This window comes from Balearica regulorum, chromosome 12 (assembly GCF_011004875.1).
Source record: "Balearica regulorum gibbericeps isolate bBalReg1 chromosome 12, bBalReg1.pri, whole genome shotgun sequence".
NCBI lineage: Eukaryota > Metazoa > Chordata > Aves > Gruiformes > Gruidae > Balearica > Balearica regulorum.
In genome coordinates this window covers 243,065-267,100 of record NC_046195.1, presented here as the reverse complement: position 1 = coordinate 267,100, position 24,036 = coordinate 243,065, and the positions used below count along the sequence as shown (strand labels likewise).

The 24,036-nt window shown below is 53.4% G+C and overlaps 1 protein-coding gene and 4 non-coding genes across 5 annotated transcripts in view; 3 read left to right on the top strand and 2 right to left on the bottom strand.

Annotated features, from left to right (window-relative positions):
• The window catches only part of LOC142603549 (olfactory receptor 10C1-like), a 178,324-nt gene that overhangs the window by 146,038 nt on the left and 8,250 nt on the right, over positions 1 to 24,036 (bottom strand).
• TRNAS-AGA (transfer RNA serine (anticodon AGA)) lies at positions 5,929 to 6,010 on the top strand. The gene has a single exon. It is a non-coding gene; the product is annotated as a tRNA-Ser (tRNA).
• Positions 12,125 to 12,196, top strand: TRNAM-CAU (transfer RNA methionine (anticodon CAU)). The gene has a single exon. It is a non-coding gene; the product is annotated as a tRNA-Met (tRNA).
• Positions 13,439 to 13,510, top strand: TRNAQ-CUG (transfer RNA glutamine (anticodon CUG)). Its single transcript has one exon. It is a non-coding gene; the product is annotated as a tRNA-Gln (tRNA).
• On the bottom strand, positions 14,259 to 14,340 carry TRNAS-AGA (transfer RNA serine (anticodon AGA)). Its single transcript has one exon. It is a non-coding gene; the product is annotated as a tRNA-Ser (tRNA).

Here is a 24,036-nt window from a genome sequence, read left to right as displayed (position 1 = left end):
CAGCCCTTGTGCTCTTCCTGGTGCCACCGAGCACACTCCAAACTCTTGGCTCACGCTGATGAAACTGTGAACGAGGTGGGTTGTATAAGTGGGATGAACAAAGCCACCTGAGAATGAGATAGAGAGGTGGGTATTTCTGACGTGTCATTATACGGACTACATGAACACTTGTATTCAAGACATCTCCAGATCACCCTCACTGCCATCTCTTGGTAGCTCACAGGAGGGGCAATGCAGCCCTGGAAGAGCTGCCCTAGAGACTGTGACTTCTCTGCCAGTGTCAGTGTTCAGAAGTCGATGGCACAAGGCCCAGAGCTTCCTGAGGTAACTGGGAAGTTTAGTCTGCTCCGAGCAGAAGGTTGTCCCAGAGGACCTCCAGCAATCCACATTATTATTCTGTGTTGCACTGAATCACACGATCCCTTGAGCAGTCACCAAAAGGCAATGCCCTGGAAGGCAGCAGCAGCATGAGATTGCATGGAAGGTGCATCATTTGTTTCAGGAATGCTGCTAAATTGTGTGAAAATGCCCTTGAGGAAAGTGTCGCATGAGCAGTATGAGCTCTGCTATCCCTGGCATGCCTGAGGCTGGGGCACCAGGTTCCATGAAGTCCAGAGCAGGGTGACTCATGTTTGCCTGGAGTTCAGGGGTTTTCCCAACTCTTCCACATCACAATGACTCCCAGGTGCTCTGGAAGGCCACATTCAATGTCCCTTTGTAGTTTGAAATGCATGGAACGGGCCACCCCATCTCTGACCAAGGAAGAAGAGCCTTGAGCTTTTGGCTTGATGCCCTGAGCCTCTCCTCAAAAGGACGTCATCCAGACCTCTGGACTCTGGGGTAAACTTGCTGAGCAAAACCAGGTGAATTTGGATGTGGGTCTCATTCAGGGAAGGACACAGGCATCTCTTTGATCACAAATCCAGGCCGTGGTAGGGAATGATGAGGGTAAGCAAGGTCATCGTGGCCATCACTCCTGCCCACAAGGGGCTTCCCTCCAGCCCACAACGATCGTTCCATTCTGCTTTGCCACATCCCTGGAGAAGTGAGTCCCATCTCCTGTATGGGATTGTGAAGTCTTGACCTTCTGCCTGAGCTTACCCACTGTCTCCTGTGTGTCTATGATGACCTGCGGGGAGACACGTCTCTCAGGCTTAGCTGGAGTGCTTCCACTGAAAGCACTTGAGAGCTGACTTGAGGTGTCCTTCCTGGCTCACTGTGATCGGTGGCCATGCTCATCATGAAGAGGGCAATGTGACAAAGGCAATCCATGTGACACAAAGCAGCTTAAAATCTCCCTGCACAGTAGCCTGAGACCTCCGAGTTCATTGGCCTTATGGAAGCATCAGGGTCGGAGGCCGTGATCCTGATAGGGGCCTTCAACCCCCCAGACATCTGCTGGAAAAGCAGCACAGTCAACTGCAAGCAGTTCAGGAAACTAGTGGAGTGAGAGAGAGCCTGACCAGAGCAGAGGCACTGCTGGGCCTGTTTTTCCCTAGTGCAGAAGAACTTATGAGAGAGGTGGAAACTGTAGGTAGGCTGGGTTGTCGCAATCATGCCCAGGTGTAATTCTCAATCATGAGGGGTAAAGGATGGGTAAAAAGTAGAGGAAGGACCCAAAACCTGAGAAAGGCAGGTTTGACCTTTTGGCTGTTAAGGGCACCAGTGTGGGGGGTACCTTGGGAAAGTGGCCTCAGAGATAAAGGAGCCAACTAAATCTGGGAGATACTACGAGGCATGTTTCTTGGGGCGCAAGAAGCTCTCAATCCTGACATGCAGGAAGAGGGGTACTGGAGATTATAGGGGAAAGAAGCAGGACTGCAAGGAGGGGATCAGGAAAGCCAAGGCACAGCCGGAGCTGCACTTGGCTAGAGACATGAAAAATTACAAGTAGGGTTTCTTCAGGTACACAGGACAACAAAGGAAGATGAAGGTAACTGTACCCCCGCAATGAGCGAAACAGGAGAACTGGCTACAACTGAGGCAGAGAAGACGGAGGTCCTCAACAAATTATATGGCCTAAGGAACTGTCAGATGAAGTTGCTAAGCCACTCTCCATCAAATCTATAAATTCATGGCACATTGGGGAAATCTGCAGCACCTGGAAAAGAGAAAACAGGAAAAAGGAAGACCAGGGCACCTGCAGGCTGGTCAGTCTCCCCTCTGTGCCCTGCGAGATCGTGGAGCTGATCCTCCTGGGAACTATGCTAATGGCATGTGGAAAACAGAGAGGTGATTGGTGAGAGCCAACATGGCTTCACTAAGGGCAAATTTTGCCTGACACACTTAGTGGCCTTCTGCAACAGGGTTACAGCATTGATGGGTAAGGGAAGAGCAACTGATGTCATCTACCTGGACTTGTGTAAAGCATTTGATACTGTCCCACACGACATCCTTGTCTCTAAAACAGAGAGACATGGATTTGACAGGTGGACCACTTGCTGGATAAGGAATTGTTTTGATGGTTGCACTCAAAGAGTTGGGGTCAATGGCATGAAGATGATCAGAGGGCTGGAACACCTCTCCTTATGAAGAGAGGCTGAGAGAGTTGAGATCGCTCTGGATGGAGAAGAGAAGGCTCCAGGGAGACTTTATAGAAACCTTCCAGAACCTAAAACTATCCTAAAGCAAAGATGGGAGGGACTCTTTATCAGCAAGTGTAGGGATAGGACAAGGCGTACATGTTTTAGATTGAAAGAGGGTAGATTTAGATAAGATATTAGGAAGAAGTACTTTCCGGTGAGGGTGGTGAGACACCATTTATCTAGAGAAGCTGTGAATGCCACACCTCAAGAAGTCTTGAAGGCCAGGTTGGATGGGCCTTTGAAGCAACCTGACCAAGGGGTAGGTATCCCTGTCCACAGCAGGGATGCGGGACCTAGATGATCTTTAAGGTCCATTCCAACCCAAACCCATTCTATGATTCATTCCATGATCCTAGGTGCTATGAAGCAGGATCAAAACATTCCAAGAGAAAAAAGTTTAAACACCAAGCGAGTCCTGGGCAAGTGGCAACTGCCCAGTGTTTAGATGCTTCATAAGCAAGGAATGTTTGTGGCCCCACGGGGCTCTGGGACACAGCATAAAAGCCTGTGGTGCTCCAGGCTCCGCATCCTCCTCTCTTGCCTCCCTTTCCTTGAGGAACGAGGTAAGCCTGAGTCCGCTCCATCTCTCCCTCTGGGCTGAGCTGCTGTCATGGTGGCTGCTCAGGCTGATACTTGGGCTGCCTCAGCTTGGCCCCGCAACAGAACTGCTGAAGGGCTGTGACCGGTTTCCCTTTTGATGGGGCTGGCTGGGGAGAGCTGGGAAGAGGGGGGTTCTTTCAAGCAGAAAATGGTCAATGGGGCTCATCTGCAGGGAGCTCTGCCCAGCAGAATTTCCGCCTACATTTAGTAGATGGGCTCTATCCAAATGGCCAAGAGCATGCAGGGCTTTCTTCAGCGCAGCAAGGTTTGTTCTGGAGATGGGGTATGATCAGTCTTTGCAGAGGTGCTTTAAACCCACTCTGCTGGGGCCTCTTCCAAAAGTGGGTCAGCTTGCCTGTGCCGTGCATCTTGGAGGGCACGATGAGGGCCGTGGGAGCTGTAAGCACAGTGTGTGTTTTCCGACAGTCTCACGGCTCTTGTGCACGTTAGCAAGATCAGCTGCGGGTTCTTTCTGGACATGGAGCTAGAGGTGGAGATGGAGGGCAGCAAAGCGTATCTTCAGAGAGAGCTGAGGAAAAGACAGACTGATGCTGAGGTCTCTGTTTCCTCTCTGCTCTGCGTTTCAGCTTTGCCTCCCTCACCCAGAGATGTCTTGCTTCAGACCCTGCCTCCAAACGCCCTGCGGCGCCTCTGGCCCAACCCCACTTGCAAGCAGCTGCAGTGAGCCCTGTGTCGCCCGCTGCGCTGACTCGACGGTGGCCATCCAGGCCTCCCCGGTGGTGGTGACCCTGCCGGGCCCCATCCTCACCTCTTTCCCTCAGAGCACAGCCGTGGGATCCTCTCTGTCCGCTGCTGTTGGGAGCTCCCTCAGCGCCGGGGGGGTTCCCATCTCTTCTGGGGGCTCCCTTGGTCTGGGGGGGTCAGGGCTGTGTCTGCCTCCCCTCCGCTGCAGCCTGAACTGCTGAAGCCGGCGCATCATCCCCTTCGGAGCAGGAAGGAAGACGGGGACCCTGCAGCAGCGGGAGCGTGGCCACGGCTTGCAGACGGGCTGGGTGTCCTCATGCCACCTGGCAGGAGGGACCTGTGCCCACTGCTCCTGGCTGCACGGCAGGCCTGGCCGTGCCTCCTCTGGCTCTGCTTTGCTCTGAGCTCCTCCTGGAGAGAGGGCTCATTCTCTTCTGCTTTGCTGAACCTCCTGCTGATGGGGGGAAGGTGCCCGAGAAGGGACTGCTCTTGGTGGGCTGGGATTGCTGCCACCAGGTAGAGCAGGATGGGAAAAGGCCAGTGCTTTGTGTGGAGCTTCTCCTTGGCAAACGGGCCATTCTCTGTGCCTCCCTGAACCCTGCAGGCATGTTTCTCTGTTCTGTGCCACTGCATCTGCTGCTTCTCATTAAAGACTTTGTGCACCATAGCTGGAGACTCGTGGTGGTTTGTTCTCCTCCTCCTTCAGGTAGCTACCCGCACTGCAAGAAGAGAACTGGCTTCTGTCTTGACCTTCCAACCCATTGTGTATAGAGTTCCTTGAACTGACACCAGAGAACCCAAAGGTCTGAGAGACATTGAGTGTGAGTCTGTAATTTGGGGATCATGGCCCCGTGGGGCCAGATTCCCAATTCTTCATTGCACATGTTAATACAGACATTTCAGTTAACTTTTCAGTTCTCTCAATTCGTGTTCACAAACTCCACACTGAGCATGTGCAATCACAATTCCCCTCTTCATGAGAATTCTAGCATTTCTTAAGACAGTTTGTGCGTCTGTAAATTCTCTACTAACCAAAAGCTCACATAACCCTGACAGTACAGCAACGAATGTTGCTTTTATCTTGCCAGCATTGGCAAGGAATCTACCTCAAGGCCACTGCTTGGAAGGCAGCTGTGCTCATCACTACACCACCAGCACCCCTGTGGGCAGTGCTGCCTCCTGCTCCTCCAGATCAGAGCACACTTCCTCCAGCTGCTCCTTCTAAATGCAACCACCTCCCAACCTTGCTCTGCAGGCAGGCAGGCAGGCAGAGGCAGAGACAGGCACTGCTGGATGCACCACCTCCACACGGACTCTTTTATGCCTTTTTGCAGCTCCAGAGCCAAAAGGGAATAGGGGCTACTTTCATCTAGTGAGGTAAATGCATGTGTTTGTGGATCCTTTAGTATTTTGGTACATGCTCGGGAACTGGACAATGCTTGCAACTGCTGGAAAAATCTTGGGCCATAACTATTCCACGTAAAACAGCTCTCTCCTTTCTCCTCCACGCTCTTCCTCAGCCAGGCTCTACCTTGCCCTTTCCATAGATCTCGCCCACTCTTGCAAACCGTTCCCCCTACGCACCAACAACCTGCATGGCGCTGGAGTCTTTGTTCAAGGGCTGAACAAGGCTGAGGTGTCTCCACCCTAGTGCTCACAGCAGGTTTGGAGACCCCCTCAGGTACATGCGAGAAGCAAAGTGCAGTCTAATGTCCCACCCTACCACTACCACCAGCCCTGGTTGTCTCCACACAGCTGCCTTCCCTGCTGCCCTGGAAGCAGCGGAGACCAGCTGGGGAGTGAAATCATCCCCCCATGACAGGAAATCCCAGGTGCCTGGCTGAGGACAAGGTGCAAGAAGCCGTAGCCATAGTCCCTGGGGTTACGCCTCTCAAGGCCTCTGGAAGCCTGGTAGCTGTCACGCTCAGTGCAGGTCCCAACCGCAGAGCTTTGAGTGGAGCATTGCCCTGAACCTCCCAGGCAGCCGGGTGTCATTGCAAGAGGGATGTGATCAGCAGGGCAAGGAGGGCTGGAGCAGGTAGTTGTGGCCGAGTGGTGAAGGCGATGGACTAGAAATCCATTGGGGTTTCCCCGCGCAGGTTCGAATCCTGCCAACTACGGGGCGCAGTCCCCTTTTGGGCTGCCTGCACTTGACCACACTGCAGCCCTGAGACAGTAAAACCCCCTTGCCTACAGCACTTGTCCTCACTCCCACTCCCAGAAATTCCTGGATTACTGGGAAATCCTGCTCCCATTGACAAGGCAGACAAGTTCGCGTGAAGGGATGAAAAGAGGTCGCTTGTTGTTGGTTGTTGAGCAGACCTTAAGAGCCTGGCCTCACCTGACATCCCAAGCAGCACAGCCCCACCAGCTCTCCTCCTTACACCTGAAACTACAGCAGGTCATCTCCAAAGAGAGCCTGCACAACATGGCCCTCATTGCTGAAGATGAAGAGAAGACACCTCCTGGATTGGAGGTATGGCCAGCACTCACCAAGTTCCATCTCATTTTAGGTCTCATGAAGGCAGACTGGGGTGGAGCAACAGGCAAGCGAAGCGAAGCAAAGAGGCCAGCACAAAATCTGTGCTACAGAAGAGGTCCTTGTGTGCATACATGGCCCTCATTGCCAAGGATGAAGACCCATCATAAATCTGAGATCTTGCCTGGGGTCCTGGGGGTATTCTGCCTGACCCCTCCCCAGCCCTTGCACACATGGACAACCTTTCCCAGGCAGCTTTCCTAATTTAACCCAAGGATGAGATGTTGATGAGTGGGTTTCTCCTGTCTCCTCCTCTTCCGGCAAAGACGTGGAAGTGCAAAAGCGGACATGGTGGTGACTGTGCCATCAGGAGCTGATCCCCTGCCATTACAGATCCTGACAGCTGGCATAGAAAAGAGCTGCAGACTTCCCAGAGGGCTTCTTTCAGTCACGTGCCCACCTGCTCCCAACAGAGCAGCAGCAGAACAGCCCCTGTGAGGAAGAGGGGCTGCTGGTAGCGTGCCTAGGTGTTGCAGCATCTTAAGGAAAAAGGCAACCCTGAGGGGAAAATGCAGTGAGGGCCCAGAGGAAGAGAAGGAGAGACCAGGGATTTGCTGGTGCGTGATCTGTTCCACGCAGCCATGCCACTGATGGTGGCAGAAGCAGCGCAAGCAAAGAGAAATTCAGGGAGGTTGGCAGCACGGATGAAGAAGGGAAGGGTCAGTGGAAAGGGGACCTCTTGGTCTGCAGTCTAATGCTCTCCCTTGAGCAGTAACTCCTGCGGAAGGCAGGCCGCGGCCACTCTCTCCATGCTCACATCTGCATCCACATCCCACCCTTCTCCTTCCCACTTTTGCTTTTGCCTCCTCTGCCTGGTTGCTGCGTGCTCTGGTCCGTGGCTGGGACAGGCAACCAGCAAACACATGCCCCAAAATGAAGGTCTCAGCACTGCCACCACGTTCCTCGCCCTCACCAAGAGGCTACACCTGCTCAGGCTGCCCAGAACCATATGGGGATGCCTTGCAGCATTTAAGACAGGGCACCACTCAGTCCTGCTGGTCCAGTCCTGCCCTGGGGTGACTGGGAGGAACCTTCGCCCCAATTGCTAATTCTATGCTACGAGTTCTTGTCCCTCTTTTTGGCTGGAAATGCTCTGATTTTAGCCAGACTTCTAGGCAGCTTCAAGCATCATAGACAACAGCTCACACACACACACAAACAGCCCCACAAAAAACAGAAGAGCAGAGTCACACAGAAATGAGGACAGTGTAATGAAGAATAACCCCACCCCCACCCACCTTCTGCCTGGCCGTCAGGCAATCACAAAGCAATACGAGAACCCACGGGGAATGACGCTGTCAAAAGTTGCCTCTTCCCTGCATTCAGTGGGTGGGGGCTTCCCTGCCTGGCGTGCTTCTGGGCACACAGGTAGGGTTGTCTGGTCCTGACAGCCAACCACAGGTCTGCCTGAGAGCAGGTGGGTCAAGAAATGGGGTCAAGAAATGGCTGCCAGCCAATCACAGAGCAGCATGAAACCATGGTGGTTGTCGTGTGTGGTAAAATGGCAGCTCTGGGCCCTGAAATGGCAGCTGAAGGAAAATCCCCTCCCAACCCATGTAAGTAGGGGAAGGTACTTCCTGGTCAGATGTACTTCCATGTAAAGGTCCTGCCAGCCAATCACAACAGACCACGTGACAGGGAGAGGGGCGTGACTTCAAGGGAAATAGCAGACCTGGCTGCCTGCTTGGGGGGTTCAGGCCGAGGGGCCTGTTTTGCAGGAAGTGGAGGGCAGGGCACCTGTCACTTCCTATTTGGGCAAAAGTTCTCCTCTACTAGTGACTGCAGTTGCCCCAAGTGATCAGTGATGTGGAGGTGGCAGATTGCTGCTGAGGGATTTGCCGTGGGGAATAGGGATATGACCCACTCTGGGCCAGCTGGCACGGGGATTCACCCAAGCAATCATCATCCCCCCAAAGCTGTGCAGGGACCAGGTGGATTTTAGCCCAGGAGCAGGTAGTGAGTAGAGTCTTGTGTCACGAAAATTCACAACTGACCCGTGCTGAGCAAGGAGAGAAGCTGGGACGCAAAGTATGGAATTACACGATTAAATATGTATTCATCCGCATGAGGCGTCCCAGCCAAAATAGAAGCACCTGGAATGTGGTTTTAGACGGGATTCTTATATCCTTCAGATGTTCCTGTACAACACGACTTGAATAATCACTAACAGCCGCTTTCCTTGCAAGTTTCAGCAAGGCTACTGCCAGCTGCGTTTTTGGGAAGAGAGGTGAAAGGGGGCGTGTTGCGGCCCTGGAGAGACCTACGCAAGAGACAGTGACGTCCCCAACAGTGACAGTATTCAGAAGTCAATGGGACAAGGCCTGGAGCCTCTGAGGAAACTGGGAAGATTTGTCCGCTCAAAGTAGGAGGTCAGCCCAGAGGAACTCCAGAGGTCCCTTTGAACCTTCTGGGGTGTGCTGAGTCACAGGAGCCCTTGAGCACCCAACAAAAGGAAGCAGCAGCACAAGATTGCACAGAAGCACCAGGTGATTCAGGATGGTTCTAAATTGTGTGGAAAAGGCTTGGAGGAAAGCAGAATTGTCAGCGGAAGTAGACTGTGAGCGCTTGTATTTCTGGCACGCCTGAGTCCGGGCCACAGTGTACACAGCAGATCACAGCAGAGTGATTCATGTTTGCCTGGAGTTCAGGGTTTTTCCCCACTCTTCCACATCACAGTGACTTCCAGGTGCTCTGGGAGCCAGATCCAGTGTCCCTTTCTAGATGCATGGAATGGGCCACCCCATCCGTGACCCAGAAAAAAGAGCCATGAACTTTTGGCTCCCTGCCCCACGCCTCTCCTCAAAAGCAGGTCATCCAGGCCTCTGGCCTCTGGAATGAATTTGCTGAGTAAAAGAGGTCAATTTGGCTGTTGGTCTCTTTCAGGGAAGGACACGGGCATCTCAGGGGATCAAACCCTCCTACATGTTGATTTGCTCTTTTCCAACAGGTTCCCCGCTTCCCGTGCTGAGCCCAGACCCCTGGTTGGAAGAAGAGTGAGGACCTGGTCAAGTCATCAATGAATATGGCTATGGAGATCCTACGCAAAGGGCACGTGAGAGAGACCTGTCTGACCCTCTGGTCTACTCTTCGTCGTTATGAATCTGCCTTTGTTCCCTGGGCTCACAGGCAGAAACAGCAGGCTGTGGTAAAGCCTGATGAGCGTAAGCAAGGTCCTCGTGGCCCTCAGCGGTGCATTCCCTCCATCCCACAACGGTTCTTTCTTGCTGTTGTGCTTTGGTACATCCCTGGATACGTGAGTCCTTACCTCACCGTCTCCTGTGTGCCTACAGTGACCCACAGGGTGAGCTGTCTCTCAGTGCTAGCCCTGGACTGAAAGCACTCGAGAACTGGCTTGAAGGGTCCTTCATGACACCTAGATCGAGGTGGGGTTTAAAAGTGGGACAACAGAACCAATCTCAGAATGAGAGAGAGAAGTGGTGGTTCTTGATGTGTCATTGAACGGACCCCTTGAAAACTTTTATTCAACCCAGTTAACAAGGAAGCCAAGAATAAAGGTGTTTCTGGAAATCCCTTTACTGCACAGAGTCCTTTCCCCAGGACAGTGCCTCGAGTGTCACATGAGCAGGAAACATTTGCACAACAGCCCTGTGTCTTCTGGATAACCTCCACCCACCAAAAAAGAGACCATTAGGTCTGAGGCTGTAATTGTGACTTGCATGAGGATTAAGTGAATCAAAGGGGTTTATTTAAAACAGTAAAAGCTGCAAAGAATGATTCAGTGATAGAAAACATAGTTGGAAGTCAGCTTGCACGTGTATAGTCCAAAGTTTGCTTTTAAAAGCAACCTAATTCTAGGTTGGATCTGCATGAGCCAGGAGTTCTTAGTGTGCTCCAGGCCACTATGGAGAGCACTAGGGCTGGTTGTGTGCATGGAATGCCACCTGCTCTGCATTTCACTTTCATGCCAGTGACAAGAAGCCCTTTCTGGGCAGAAGGGCTGGAAAGAGGAGGAAAAAATCTGTCCCTGCACAGCTTTCAGGGCAAATCCTAGGGAGAATCTTCACTCCTAATCCTGGTATTTATTTCCCGTCCATCTCCAGACATTACCTCATAACCCTGGAATCTTCTCACTAGCGCTGGCACTGTCACTGTCATCTCTTGGTGGCCCACGTGTGGGCCGGGGAGGCTCAGCTGTCAGACTCTCCTGAGAGGTTCGCCACAAAAGGGCAAATTGCAACAGTAGAAATATCGTCTGCTGTTTAGGAAAAGAAGTGTCAGGGAGTATAGTTCAACTCTGGAAGAGCTGCCTGAGAGACAGGGACCTCTCTGAGAGCAGCAGTGTTTAGAAGTTGATGGGATCAGGCCTGGAGGTTCCTGCTGAGGAACCGGGGAAGTTTGGTCAGCTCGGAGCAGGAGATGGGCCCAGAGGACCTGCAGAGGTCCCTTCAAAACTTCATTTTTCAAAGGTGGACTGAGTCACAGAAGCCCTTGAGCAGCCACCGAAAGGCAATGCCTTGGAATACAGCAACTGCAGGAGATTGCATAGAAGCACCAGCTGTGTCAGGAATGGTGCTAAATTGTGTGGAAGTGCCCTTGAGGAAAGCCACACTTTGGGGTCATTAGCCATGTTATCCGTGTCATGCCGGAGGCTGGGGCATAGTGTCCACTGAAGTCCATGTCACAATGACTCATGTTTGCCTGGAGCGTAGGGTTTTTCCCAATTGTTCAACATTCCGATGACTCCCAGGTGCTCTGGGAGACTGACACGATGTCCCTTTGTAGTCTGAAATGCAAGGAATGGGCCAACCAATCCCTCACTCAGAAGAAAGAGCCATGAGCTTTTGGCTTGATGCCCTGAGCCTCTCCTCAAAAGCAGGCCATCCAGGCCTCTGGCCTCTGGGGTGAAGTTCCTGAGGTGCGTTTGGGTGTGGGTCTCCTTCCGGGAAGGATGCAGGCATCTCTGTGATCACAAAACCAGGCCGTGGTAGGGCATGATGAGGGTAAGCAAGGTCATCGTGGCCGTCACTCCTGCCCACAAGGGGCTTCCCTCCAGCCCACAACGATCGTTCCATTCTGCTTTGCCACATCCCTGGAGAAGTGAGTCCCGACTCCTGTATGGGATTGTGAAGTCTTGACCTTCTGCCTGAACTTACCCACTGTCTCCTGTGTGTCTATGATGACTCTCAGGCTTAGCTGGAGTGCTTCCACTGAAAGCACTTGAGAGCTGGCTTGAGGTGTCCTTCCTGGCTCAATTTCACCATGATCGGTGGCCATGCTCATCATGAAGAGGGCAACGTGACAAAGGCAATCCATGTGACACAAAGCAGCTTAAAATCTCCCTGCACAGTAGCCTGAGACCTCCGAGTTCATTGGCCTTAAGAATCGGGGACACAGATGAATCATTTTGATGTCAGGAAGCCTCGGGGTCGCAGGCCCTGATCCTGGTAGGGGCCTTCAACCACCCAGAGATCTGCTGGAAAAGCAATGAGAGAAAAAGAGAAATATCCCCATCCAGGGTTATGGGCAGGAGAAGTGTGGAGAAGGGCAAAGCAAGGCCCTTGCGCTTCCCACCACAGGCCCAGGGCCAGTGAGCTTGCCAGGGAGACAATTTTCCTGTCTGGTCGAGGGCACAGGGCAGAGGAAGGGGAAGCATGGTGAGCACAAGCGCTGGAGCTGGCAGTGCCAGGGAGCGTCAGGCAGGGCTGTGGGAGGTCCCGGCTGAGGTGCTGGGGGGAGCAGAGTGGCGCAGCGGAAGCGTGCTGGGCCCATAACCCAGAGGTCGATGGATCGAAACCATCCTCTGCTAATTGCTCTTTTTTTCCGGCTCCTGAACAGCCACAGCCTCTCCCTTGCATGTTACAGCATCTTACACCACCAGCACTGCTGCGCTCCTGCTCTCTGCCCACCCATGGCCATGGCCCTCCTGCTCCCTCTGCCACCGCCACCTTCTTTCTCCTTTGCTTTCTTGGCAGCCAGCACGCCCAACGTGCTCCTCAGCAAGGCAGACGGGTGGGTGTGGAGCAGCAGGCAGAGCACAGCACACAGCTCCCCCCACCAGGCAGTGGGTGTCCTGGGGACCCAGGTCTGTCTCCCTTCCCAGCAGGCAGCTCGATCCCCAACTTCCCAGCCACAAGCGCGGACCTCCAGGGCTCTGCAGGTGGGGAGGAGGATGAGGCTGGTGCTACTTTGGGATACACCAGTGCAATCGACTCAAACAGCTGGGGGATTTCTCTGGCCTCGCCTCTTTGCTGCTGGGCCCACTGGCAGGTGCAGCCAGGAGCAGGGCTGAGCAGGGATTCCCAATGGGCTCTGTATTGGCTAGATGTGGCTAGGTGGTGGTGGTGGAGGGGAGAGGGGCTGCTGCAGGGTGGCCTCTGTGAGAAGAGCTAAGGGGCTGCCAGCCAATCAGAGAGCAGCATGAAACCATGGTGGTCGTGGTGTTTAATGAGAAAATGGCAGCTGAAGGAAAATGGTTCCTGCCGTGTAGGTAGGAGAAGGTACATGCTGGTCATATGCACTTCATCATTCAGAAAGTCCTGAAAGTCCTGCAGATCCTCGGCATGGACAAGGAAAGCCTTCAGCAGCGCTGCTTCTCTAGAATGTGCTTTCAGAGTTGTGAGTCTGTAGAGAATCCAGCCTCCTCCAGTGAGTAGGTGTTTCTCATGCCCTCTCTGAGTGTAACCTGCCATTTGATATCTTGGGCTTGGGCACGACAACAGGGTCTGTCCTGTGCGTTCAGAAGTACTGGGTGTCAGCCCAGTGCTCTGGGCAGTCGACAGGCACCCGAAGGTTGTGTCCTGCATGTCCTCGCAAGATTGTCACAGCGTAGGTCTTGCAGAAGAGGCCATGGCAGGCCTGCGCTGTGGGCTCTACCGCTGCCTTGAAAGGCCCTGTGAGTAGAGAGTGCCCCGTGGCCGTGGAGGAAGGCCGCACTTGGTGCTGGCCAGGGAGATGGAGAGACTGCCAGCTCAGCCAGGATGGCTCAAGATAAGAGCACCATATGGCTCAGCTTGGGTGGCCAGAGGAGAAAGGCAGCATGTGTCCAGGAGGTCCCATGGTGTAATGGTGAGCACTCTGGACTCTGAATCCAGCGATCTGAGTTCAAATCTCAGTGGGACCTTGGCCTTTTGGGCCTCCCTCAGGGCTCTCCTCAGCATGCTTACACCTTAGCCTCTTGCCTTGCTCTTGGGTCAATTGTTTCCTGTCCTCAGGTCATCCTTCTTTTCCTGGGCTCCAGCCCTGGCGCTGACATCAGTGCCCCTTCTCCTGCCCTGTGCCCAGCTAACTTCTGCAGCCTTCCTGAGCACTGGCCCCTGTCCCCTCTCTGCTCCCATGTGATGATGGCTGCTCCTGGCTGAGGGGATCCAGCAGTGGCTCAGAGAATCACACAACAGCTGAGGTGGAGATGAGGCAGTCCAAGCCAGGCTCAAGGCAGCACCAAGCAGAAGAATTTTGTCACATCTTTGCCTGGCTGGATGTTGGAGATGGCCAAAGAGATGGACCTCCCACAGCCCTGCCTGATGCTCCCTGGCACTGCCAGCACCAGCGCTTGTGCTCACGCTGCTTTCCCTTCCTATATCCTTGCCTGAGCAGGAAAAATGTCTCCCTGGAAAGTTCTCCTCCTTCTGGCCTGTGGTGGGAAGCACAAGGACCTTTCTTTGCCCTTCTCCACACATCTCCTGCCCATAACCCCGGATGGGGACTTTCTCTTTGACCACTTGAGCTGGCTCTACAGGTGCGAGGACAAGTGCTGTAGGCAAGGGGGTTTTACGGTCAAGTCCCACGTTGTTGACAGCCAAGTCCCAAGTCCCAAGTCCCAGGGCTGCAGCATGGTCAAGTGCAGGCAGCCCAAAAAGGGGACTGCGCCCCGTAGTTGGCAGGATTCGAACCTGCGCGGGGAAACCCCAATGGATTTCTAGTCCATCGCCTTCACCACTCGGCCACAACTACCTGCTCCAGCCCTCTCTGCCCTGCTGATCACATCCCTCTGCAATGACACCCAGCTGCCTGGGAGGTTCAGGGCAATGCTCCACTCAAAGCTCTGCGGTTGGGACCTGCACTGAGCGTGACAGCTACCAGGCTTCCAGAGGCCTTGAGAGGCGTAACCCCAGGGACTATGGCTATGGCTTCTTGCACCTTGTCCTCAGCCAGGCACCTGGGATTTCCTGTCATGGGGGGATGATTTCACTCCCCAGCTGGTCTCTGCTGCTTCCAGGGCAGCAGGGAAGTCAGGGCTGGTGGTAGTGGTAGGATGGGACATTAGACTGCGCTTCGCTTCTCGCATGTACCTGAGGGGGTCTCCAAACCTGCTGTGAGCACTAGGGTGGAGAAACTCCTGCAGAGGAGACGTGGTGACCTTCTGGCAGCACCTCCAGTTTCTTGGGGACGTAGGGTGGTGTCAACCCTTGAACAAAGACTCCAGCTGCCATGCAGGTTGTTGGTGCATAGGGGGAACGGTTTGCAAGAGTGGGCGAGATCTATGGAAAGGGCCAGGTAGAGCCTGGCTGAGGAAAAGCGTGGAGGAAACAGAAGAGACCTGGTTTTGGTGGAGTACGTACGTGCAGACCTGTCTTCCAGCAGTGGCAAGCATTGTCCAATTCCCGAGCATGGACCAAAATATTACACGATCCACAAAACCCATCATTTACCTCACTAGGTGAATACGGGTCGATTTTGGCTTTTGCAGCAGGAAGACAGCTTAAAAGAATTCATGTGAAGGTGGTATAACTGGCAGTGCCTGTCCACATGGAGAGCAAGGTTAGGAGGTGGTTGCAGTTGAGAGGGTGCGAATGAGGAGCAGCTGGAGGAAGTGTATATGTGCAAAGGAGGAGGCTGGCCAGTCTGTGAAGTGGAGGAGCAGGAGGCAGCACTGCCCACAGGTGTGCTGGTGGTGTAGTGATGAGCACAGCTGCCTTCCAAGCAGTGGACCTGAGGTAGAGTCCTTGCCAATGCTGGCAAGATAACAGCAACATTTGTTGCTGTACTCTTAGAGCTGTGTGAGCTCTTGGTTAGTAGAGAATTTACAGACGCGCAAACTGTCTTCACAAATGCTACAGTTCTTATTAAGAGGCGAATTGTGATGGAACATGCTCAGTGAGAGAAGTGTCATGACTAGTTTTCATATGGAGTTTGTGAACGCGAATTGAGAGGACTGAAAAGTTAACTTAAATGTCTGTATTAACACGTGCAATGAACAACAGGGCAACTGGCACCACAGGGCTGTGATCCCCAGGTTACAGACTCAAACTCAATGTCTCTGAGGCTTTTGGGTGATCTGGTATTAGCTCAGGGATCTCTGTCCACAACTGGTGGAAAGATCAAGAAAGAAGGCAGTGCTCTTCCTTGCAGAGCCGGTATCTACCTGAAGGAGGAGAACAAACCACCACGAGTCTCCAGCTATGCTGCACAAAGTCTTTTAATAAGAAGGAGCAGATGCAGTGGCACAGAACAGAGAAACATGCCTGCAGGGTTCAGGGAGGCACAGAGAATGGCCCGTTTGCCAAGGAGAAGCTCCACACAAAGTACGGGCCTTTTCCCATCCTGCTCTACCTGGTGGCAGCAATCCCAGCCCACCAAGAGCAGTCCCTAACTCCAGCACCCTCCCCCCATCAGCAGGAGGTTCAGCAAGGCAGAAGAGAATGCGCCCTCTCTCCAGGAGGAGCTCAGAGCAAAGCAGAGCCAGAGGAGGCACGGCCAGGCCTGCCGTGCAGCCAGGAGCAGTGGGCACAGGTCCCTCCTGCCAGGTGGCATGAGGACACCCAGCCCGTCTGCAAGCCGTGGCCACGCTCCCGCTGCTGCAGGGTCCCCGTCTTCCTTCCTGCTCCGAAGGGGATGATGCGCCGGCTTCAGCAGTTCAGGCTGCAGCGGAGGGGAGGCAGACACAGCCCTGACCCCCCCAGACCAAGGGAGCCCCCAGAAGAGATGGGAACCCCCCCGGCGCTGAGGGAGCTCCCAACAGCAGCGGACAGAGAGGATCCCACGGCTGTGCTCTGAGGGAAAGAGGTGAGGATGGGGCCCGGCAGGGTCACCACCACCGGGGAGGCCTGGATGGCCACCGTCGAGTCAGCGCAGCGGGCGACACAGGGCTCGCTGCAGCTGCTTGCAAGTGGGGTTGGGCCAGAGGCGCCGCAGGGCGTTTGGAGGCAGGGTCTGAAGCAAGACATCTCTGGGTGAGGGAGGCAAAGCTGAAACGCAGAGCAGAGAGGAAACAGAGACCTCAGCATCAGTCTGTCTTTTCCTCAGCTCTCTCTGAAGATACGCTTTGCTGCCCTCCATCTCCACCTCTAGCTCCATGTCCAGAAAGAACCCGCAGCTGATCTTGCTAACGTGCACAAGAGCCGTGACACTGTCGGAAAACACACACTGTGCTTACAGCTCCCATGGCCCTCATCGTGCCCTCCAAGATGCACGGCACAGGCAAGCTGACCCACTTTTGGAAGAGGCCCCAGCAGAGTGGGTTTAAAGCACCTCTGCAAAGACTGATCATACCCCATCTCCAGAACAAACCTTGCTGCGCTGAAGAAAGCCCTGCATGCTCTTGGCCATTTGGATAGAGCCCATCTACTAAATGTAGGCGGAAATTCTGCTGGGCAGAGCTCCCTGCAGATGAGCCCCATTGACCATTTTCTGCTTGAAAGAACCCCCCTCTTCCCAGCTCTCCCCAGCCAGCCCCATCAAAAGGGAAACCGGTCACAGCCCTTTAGCAGTTCTGTTGCGGGGCCAAGCTGAGGCAGCCCAAGTATCAGCCTGAGCAGCCACCATGACAGCAGCTCAGCCCAGAGGGAGAGATGGAGCGGACTCAGGCTTACCTCGTTCCTCGAGGAAAGGGAGGCAAGAGAGGAGGATGCGGAGCCTGGAGCACCACAGGCTTTTATGCTGTGTCCCAGAGCCCCGTGGGGCCACAAACATTCCTTGCTCATCAAGCACCTAAACACCGAGCAGTTGCCGCTTGCTGAGGCCTCGCTGGTGATTAAGCCCTTGTCTCTTTCATCTGAAATGACTTCCTCATGCTGCATAGCATCTAATGTCAGAATAATTAATTTGTTTCCAGGCCTGCTAAGACCAATTGTCTGGGAGGTCTCAGGCTGCTGCACAGACATTTTAAGTGGCTTTCAGTCACACAGATCACATTCAGTACATCGCCTTCTTCACGGTGACGCTGGTGACCAGTCATGGTGAAATTTGGCTATTAGGGAGACCTCAAGTCAGCTCTCAAGTGCTTTCAGTGCACAGCGTCAGTCTGACCCTGGGAGGCAGCTCTCTCCCAGCAGGTCGTCGTAGGCTCACAGAACATGGTGGGAGAAGAGACCCACATCTTCGGGGATGTGGCCAAGCTCAATGGCAACGAAGGACCATTGTGGGCTGATGGGAGGCCCCACACAGGTAGGAGGGAGGGCCATGAGGACCTTGCTTGCACTCATCAGGCTTTATCACAACCTGCTTTTCCTGCCTATGACCCCAGAGAACAAAGGCAGATTTCTAACAATGAAGAGCAGAGCAGGGGGCCGGACAGGTCTCTATGAGGTGACCTCTCCCTGGGATCTCCATAGCCATGTCCCTTGATGACTTGACCAGGTCCTCATGCTTCTTCCAACCAGGGGTCTGGGCTCAGATTGGGAAGCAGAGAGCCTGTTGGAGAGAAGTAAATCAGGGCATAGGAGGGTGATCAAAGAGATGCCCGCATCCTCCCCTGAAAGAGATCCACAGCCAGATCGACCTGTTTGGCTCAGCAAGTTCACCTCAGAGGCCAAAGACTTGGATGACCTGCTTTTAGGAGAGGCACAGGGCAGGTCGGCAAAAGCTCCTGGGTCTTTTTTCTGGGTCAGGGATGCAGTGTCCCATTCCACACTTTTAAATCCAGAAAGGGACACTGGATGCGTGTCCCAGAGCACCTGGGAGTCATAATGATCTGGAAGAGTTGTGAAAACCCCTGAACTGCAGGTAAAGATGAGTCACCCTGCTGTGGACATAGTTCCCCGGCCTGAAACATGCTGGTGATAGAAGAGCCTCATTCCTCCCAAAGTGCTTCTTTCCTCAAGGGCATGTGGTGGGATGTGGTGTGTAACTGGAAAGTTTGGTCTGCTCAGAGCAGGAGGTTGGCCCAGAGGACCTCCAGAGATCCTTTCCAACCATCATTATTCTGGGGTGGGCTGATTCACACAATCCCTTGAGCAGCCACCAAGAGGCAATGCCCTGGGAGGCAGCAGCAGCATGAGATTGCACGGAAGTACCAGTTGTTTCAGGAATGCTGCTAACTTGTGTGGAAATGCCCTTGAGGAAAGTGGCGCACTGGCACTACGAGTTCTGCTATCCCTGGCACCCCTGAGGCTGGGGCACCGTGTTCACTGAAGTCCACAGCACAATGACTCGTGTTTGCCTGGAGTTCAGGGGTTTTCCCAACTCTTCCACATCACGATGACTCCCAGGTTCTCTGAGAAGCTGATCCGACGTCCCTTTGTAGTTTAAAATGCATGGAATGGGCCACCCCATCTCTGACCAAGGAAGAAGAGCCATGAGCTTTTGGCTTGATGCCCTGAGCCTCTCCTCAAAAGCAGGTCATCCAGACCTCTGGGCTCTGGGTGGAATTTGCTGAACAAAACAGCAGAATTTGGGTGTGGGTCTCGTTCTGGGAAGGATGCAGGCATCTCTTTGATCACAAAACCAGGCCGTGGTAGAGCATGATGAGGGTAAGCAAGGTCATCGTGGCCATCACTCCTGCCCACAAGGGGCTTCCCTCCAGCCCACAATGATCGTTCCATTCCATTGATTTTTGCCACATCCCTGGAGAAGTGAGTCCCGACTCCTGTATGGGATTGTGAAGTCTTGACCTTCTGCCTGAACTTACCCACTGTCTCCTGTGTGTCTATGATGACCTGCAGGGAGAATTGTCTCTCAGGCTTAGCCGGAGTGCTTCCACTGAAAGCATTTGAGAGCTGGCTTGAGGTGTCCTTCCTGGCTCAATTTCTCCATGACCGGTGGCCATGCTCACCAGGCATAGAAGCTTACCAAGTAGAAGCGTAACTGATAAATTGTTAGCTTGACCACCATGCATTGAAGAATCGTTGAGGATTGCCAAAGAAGAAGGAAATTAAGGGAAAGGTAATTCCAACAGGGGGAGATCGCTACCACTAACCCATGGACCACCTACCCCAATTATACCACCTACTCTAAACCAATCATTTAATAGAATAAAAAATGGATACCTATTAGAAAGAAGAATATGTTAATGCTGCATTTATAAATAACCACTGATTTGGAGCTTTGAGGTGCTGTCTTGGAAGAGACACCCATATCTGCGTAAATATGCAAAAATACCTCTGCTCTGTGTGTATATTGGCGTATTGCACACTGGGTAAACGAATTCTTCAACAGCATTTCCACACATTTTAGAACCATTCCTGAAACAACTGGTACTTCTGTGCTATCTCCTGCCACTGCTGCCTTCCAAGTCATTGCTGTTTGGTCACTGCTCAAGTGCTCGGCTGGCTCAGTGCACCACAGAATAATGACAGTTAGAAAAGACCTCTGGAGGTCCTCTGGGCCAGCCTCCTGCTCTGAGCAGACTAAACTTCCCAGTTACCTCAGGAAGCTCTGGGCCTTGTCCCGCCGACTTCTGAACGCTGGCACTGGCAGAGAGGTCCCTGTCTCTAGGGCAGCTGTTCTGGGGCTGCACTGCCCCTCCTGTGAGCTATAAAGAGATGGCAGTGAGGTTGCCAGTACTGGAGAGGAGCTCTTGGCTTGCTGCCTTGAGCCTCTCCTCAAAAGCAGGCCATCCAGGCCTCTGGCCTCTGGGGTGAAATTGCTGAGCAAAAAAGGTGAATTTGGGTGTGGGTCTCATTCAGGGAAGGGCGTAAGCAGTTATCTCTTTGCTCAAAAAACCAGGCCGTGGTAGAGCATGACGAGTGTAAGCAAGGCCATTGTGGCCATCACTCCTGCCCACAAGGGCCTCCCCTCCAACCCCAACGATCTTTCCATTCCATCTGCTTTGCCACATCCCTGGAGAAGTGAGTCCCGACTCCTGTATGGGATTGTGAAGTCTTGACCTTCTGCCTGAGCTTACCCACTGTCTCCTGTGTGTCTATGATGACCTGCGGGGAGACACGTCTCTCAGGCTTAGCTGGAGTGCTTCCACTGAAAGCACTTGAGAGCTGGCTTGAGGTGTCCTTCCTGGCTCACTGTGATCGGTGGCCATGCTCATCATGAAGAGGGCAACGTGACAAAGGCAATCCATGTGACACAAAGCAGCTTAAAATCTCCCTGCACAGTAGCCTCAGACCTCCGAGTTCATTGGCCTTAAGAATCAGGGACGCAGAAGAATCGTTTTGACTTTAGGAAGCATCACGCTTGCAGATGCTGATCCTGGTAGGGGCCTTCAACCCCCCAGACATCTGCTGGAAAAGCAGCACAGTCAACTGCAAGCAGTCCAGAAAACTAGTGGAGTGAGAGAGAGCCTGACCAGAGGAGAGGCACTGCTGGGCCTGTTTTTTACTAGTGCAGGAGAACTTACCGGGGAGGTGAAAATTGCAGGTAGCCTGGGTTGCTGCGCTCATGCCCAGGTGTAATTCTCAGTCTGGAGCGGTAAAGGATTGTTAAATGTAGGGGAAGGATCCTTAAGCTGAGAAAGGCAACCTTTAGGATGTTTAGGGCACCAGTGTGTGGGGTACCTTGGGAAAGTGCCCTCAGAGATAAAGAAGCCAATGAAAACTGGGAGATACTAAAAGATATATTTCTTGGGGCGCAAGAAGCTCTCCATCCTGATGTGCAGGAAGACGGGCAGAGGAGATCATAGGGGAATGGACTGGGAGTGCAAGGAGTGAATCAGGGAAGCCAAGGCACAGCTGGAGTTGAAATTGGCTATGGACTTTAAAAATAACGAGCAGGGTTTCTTCCTGTACCTATGACCACAAAGGAAGATGAAAGTGACAGTGCCCCCTCTGATGAGCGAAACAGGAGAACTGGCTACAACTGACATGGAACAGGAGAACTAGCTGTAACTTCTATGTCCTAAGTAACTGTCAGGTGAAGTTCCTAAGTCACTATCCATCAAATCTGAAAAGTCATGGCACATTGGGGAAATCTGCAGCACCTGGAAAAGGGGAACCATAAGCCCCATTTTTAAAAGGTGGAAGAAGGAAGACCAGGGCACCTGCAGGCTGGTCAGTCTCCCCTCTGTGCCCTGCGAGATCGTGGAGCTGATCCTCCTGGGAACTATGCTAATGGCACGTGGAAAACAGAGAGGTGATTGGTGAGAGCCAACATGGCTTCACTAAGGGCAAATTTTGCCTGACACGCTTAGTGGCCTTCTGCAACAGGGTTACAGCATTGATGGGTAAGGGAAGAGCAACTGATGTCATCTACCTGGACTTGTGTAAAGCATTTGATACTGTCCCACACGACATCCTTGTCTCTAAAACAGAGAGACATGGATTTGACAGGTGGACCACTTGCTGGATAAGGAATTGTTTTGATGGTTGCACTCAAAGAGTTGGGGTCAATGGCATGAAGACGATCAGAGGGCTGGAACACCTCTCCTTATGAAGAGAGGCTGAGAGAGTTGAGATCGCTCTGGATGGAGAAGAGAAGGCTCCAGGGAGACTTTATAGAAACCTTCCAGAACCTAAAAGTATCCTTAAGCAAAGATGGGGAGGGACTCTTTATCAGCAAGTGTAGGGATAGAACAAGGCGTACATGTTTTAGATTGAAAGAGGGTAGATTTAGGTAAGATATTAGGAAGAAGTACTTTCCGGTGAGGGTGGTGAGACACCGTTTGTCCAGAGAAGCTGTGAATGCCACACCTCTAGAAGTCTTGAAGGCCAGGTTGGATGGGCCTTTGAAGCAACCTGACCAAGGGGTAGGCGTCCCTGTCCACAGCAGGGATGTGGGAACTAGACGATATTTAAGGTCCATTCCAACCCAAACCCATTTTATGATTCATTCCATGATCCTAGGTGCTATGAAGCAGGATCAAAACATTCCAGATGAAAGAGAAAAAGGTTTAAACACCAGCGAGTCCTCAGCAAGCGGCAACTGCTCGGTGTTTAGGTGCTTGATGAGCAAGGAATGTTTGTGGCCCCACGGGGCTCTGGGACACAGCATAAAAGCCTGTGGTGCTCCAGGCTCCGCATCCTCCTCTCTTGCCTCCCTTTCCTCGAGGAACGAGGTAAGCCTGAGTCCGCTCCATCTCTCCCTCTGGGCTGAGCTGCTGTCATGGTGGCTGCTCAGGTTGATACTTGGGCTGCCTCAGCTTGGCCCTGCAACAGAACTGCTGAAGGGCTGTGACCAGTTTCCCTTTTGATGGGGCTGGCTGGGGAGAGCTGGGAAGAAAGGGGGTTCTTTCAAGCAGAAAATGGTCCATGGGGCTCATCTGCAGGGAGCTCTGCCCAGCAGAATTTCCGCCTACATTTAGTAGATGGGCTCTATCCAAATGGCCAAGAGCATGCAGGGCTTTCTTCAGCGCAGCAAGGTTTGTTCTGGAGATGGGGTATGATCAGTCTTTGCAGAGGTGCTTTAAACCCACTCTGCTGGGGCCTCTTCCAAAAGTGGGTCAGCTTGCCTGTGCCGTGCATCTTGGAGGGCACGATGAGGGCCGTGGGAGCTGTAAGCACAGTGTGTGTTTTCCGACAGTGTCACGGCTCTTGTGCACGTTAGCAAGATCAGCTGCGGGTTCTTTCTGGACATGGAGCTAGAGGTGGAGATGGAGGGCAGCAAAGCGTATCTTCAGAGAGAGCTGAGGAAAAGACAGACTGATGCTGAGGTCTCTGTTTCCTCTCTGCTCTGCGTTTCAGCTTTGCCTCCCTCACCTAGAGATGTCTTGCTTCAGACCCTGCCTCCAAACGCCCTGCGGCGCCTCTGGCCCAACCCCACTTGCAAGCAGCTGCAGTGAGCCCTGTGTCGCCCGCTGCGCTGACTCGACGGTGGCCATCCAGGCCTCCCCGGTGGTGGTGACCCTGCCGGGCCCCATCCTCACCTCTTTCCCTCAGAGCACAGCCGTGGGATCCTCTCTGTCCGCTGCTGTTGGGAGCTCCCTCAGCGCCGGGGGGGTTCCCATCTCTTCTGGGGGCTCCCTTGGTCTGGGGGGGTCAGGGCTGTGTCTGCCTCCCCTCCGCTGCAGCCTGAACTGCTGAAGCCGGCGCATCATCCCCTTCGGAGCAGGAAGGAAGACGGGGACCCTGCAGCAGCGGGAGCGTGGCCACGGCTTGCAGACGGGCTGGGTGTCCTCATGCCACCTGGCAGGAGGGATCTGTGCCCACTGCTCCTGGCTGCATGGCAGGCCTGGCCGTGCCTCCTCTGGCTCTGCTTTGCTCTGAGCTCCTGGAGAAAGGGCTCGTTCTCTTCTGCCTTGCTGAACCTCCTGCTCATGGCGGGGAGGGTTTCGGAGTTAGGGACTGCTCTTGGTGGGCTGGGATTGCTGCCACCACGTAGAGCAGGATGGGAAAAGGCCAGTGCTTTGTATGGAGCTTCTCCTTGGCAAACGGGCCATTCTCTGTGCCTCCCTGAACCCTGCAGGTGTGTTTCTTTGTTCTGTGCCACTGCATCTGCTCCTTCTTATTAAAGACTTTGTGCAGCATAGCTGGAGACCCGTGGTGGTTTGTTCTCCTCTTCCTTCAGGTAGCTACCCGCACTGCAAGAAGAGAACTGGCTTCTATC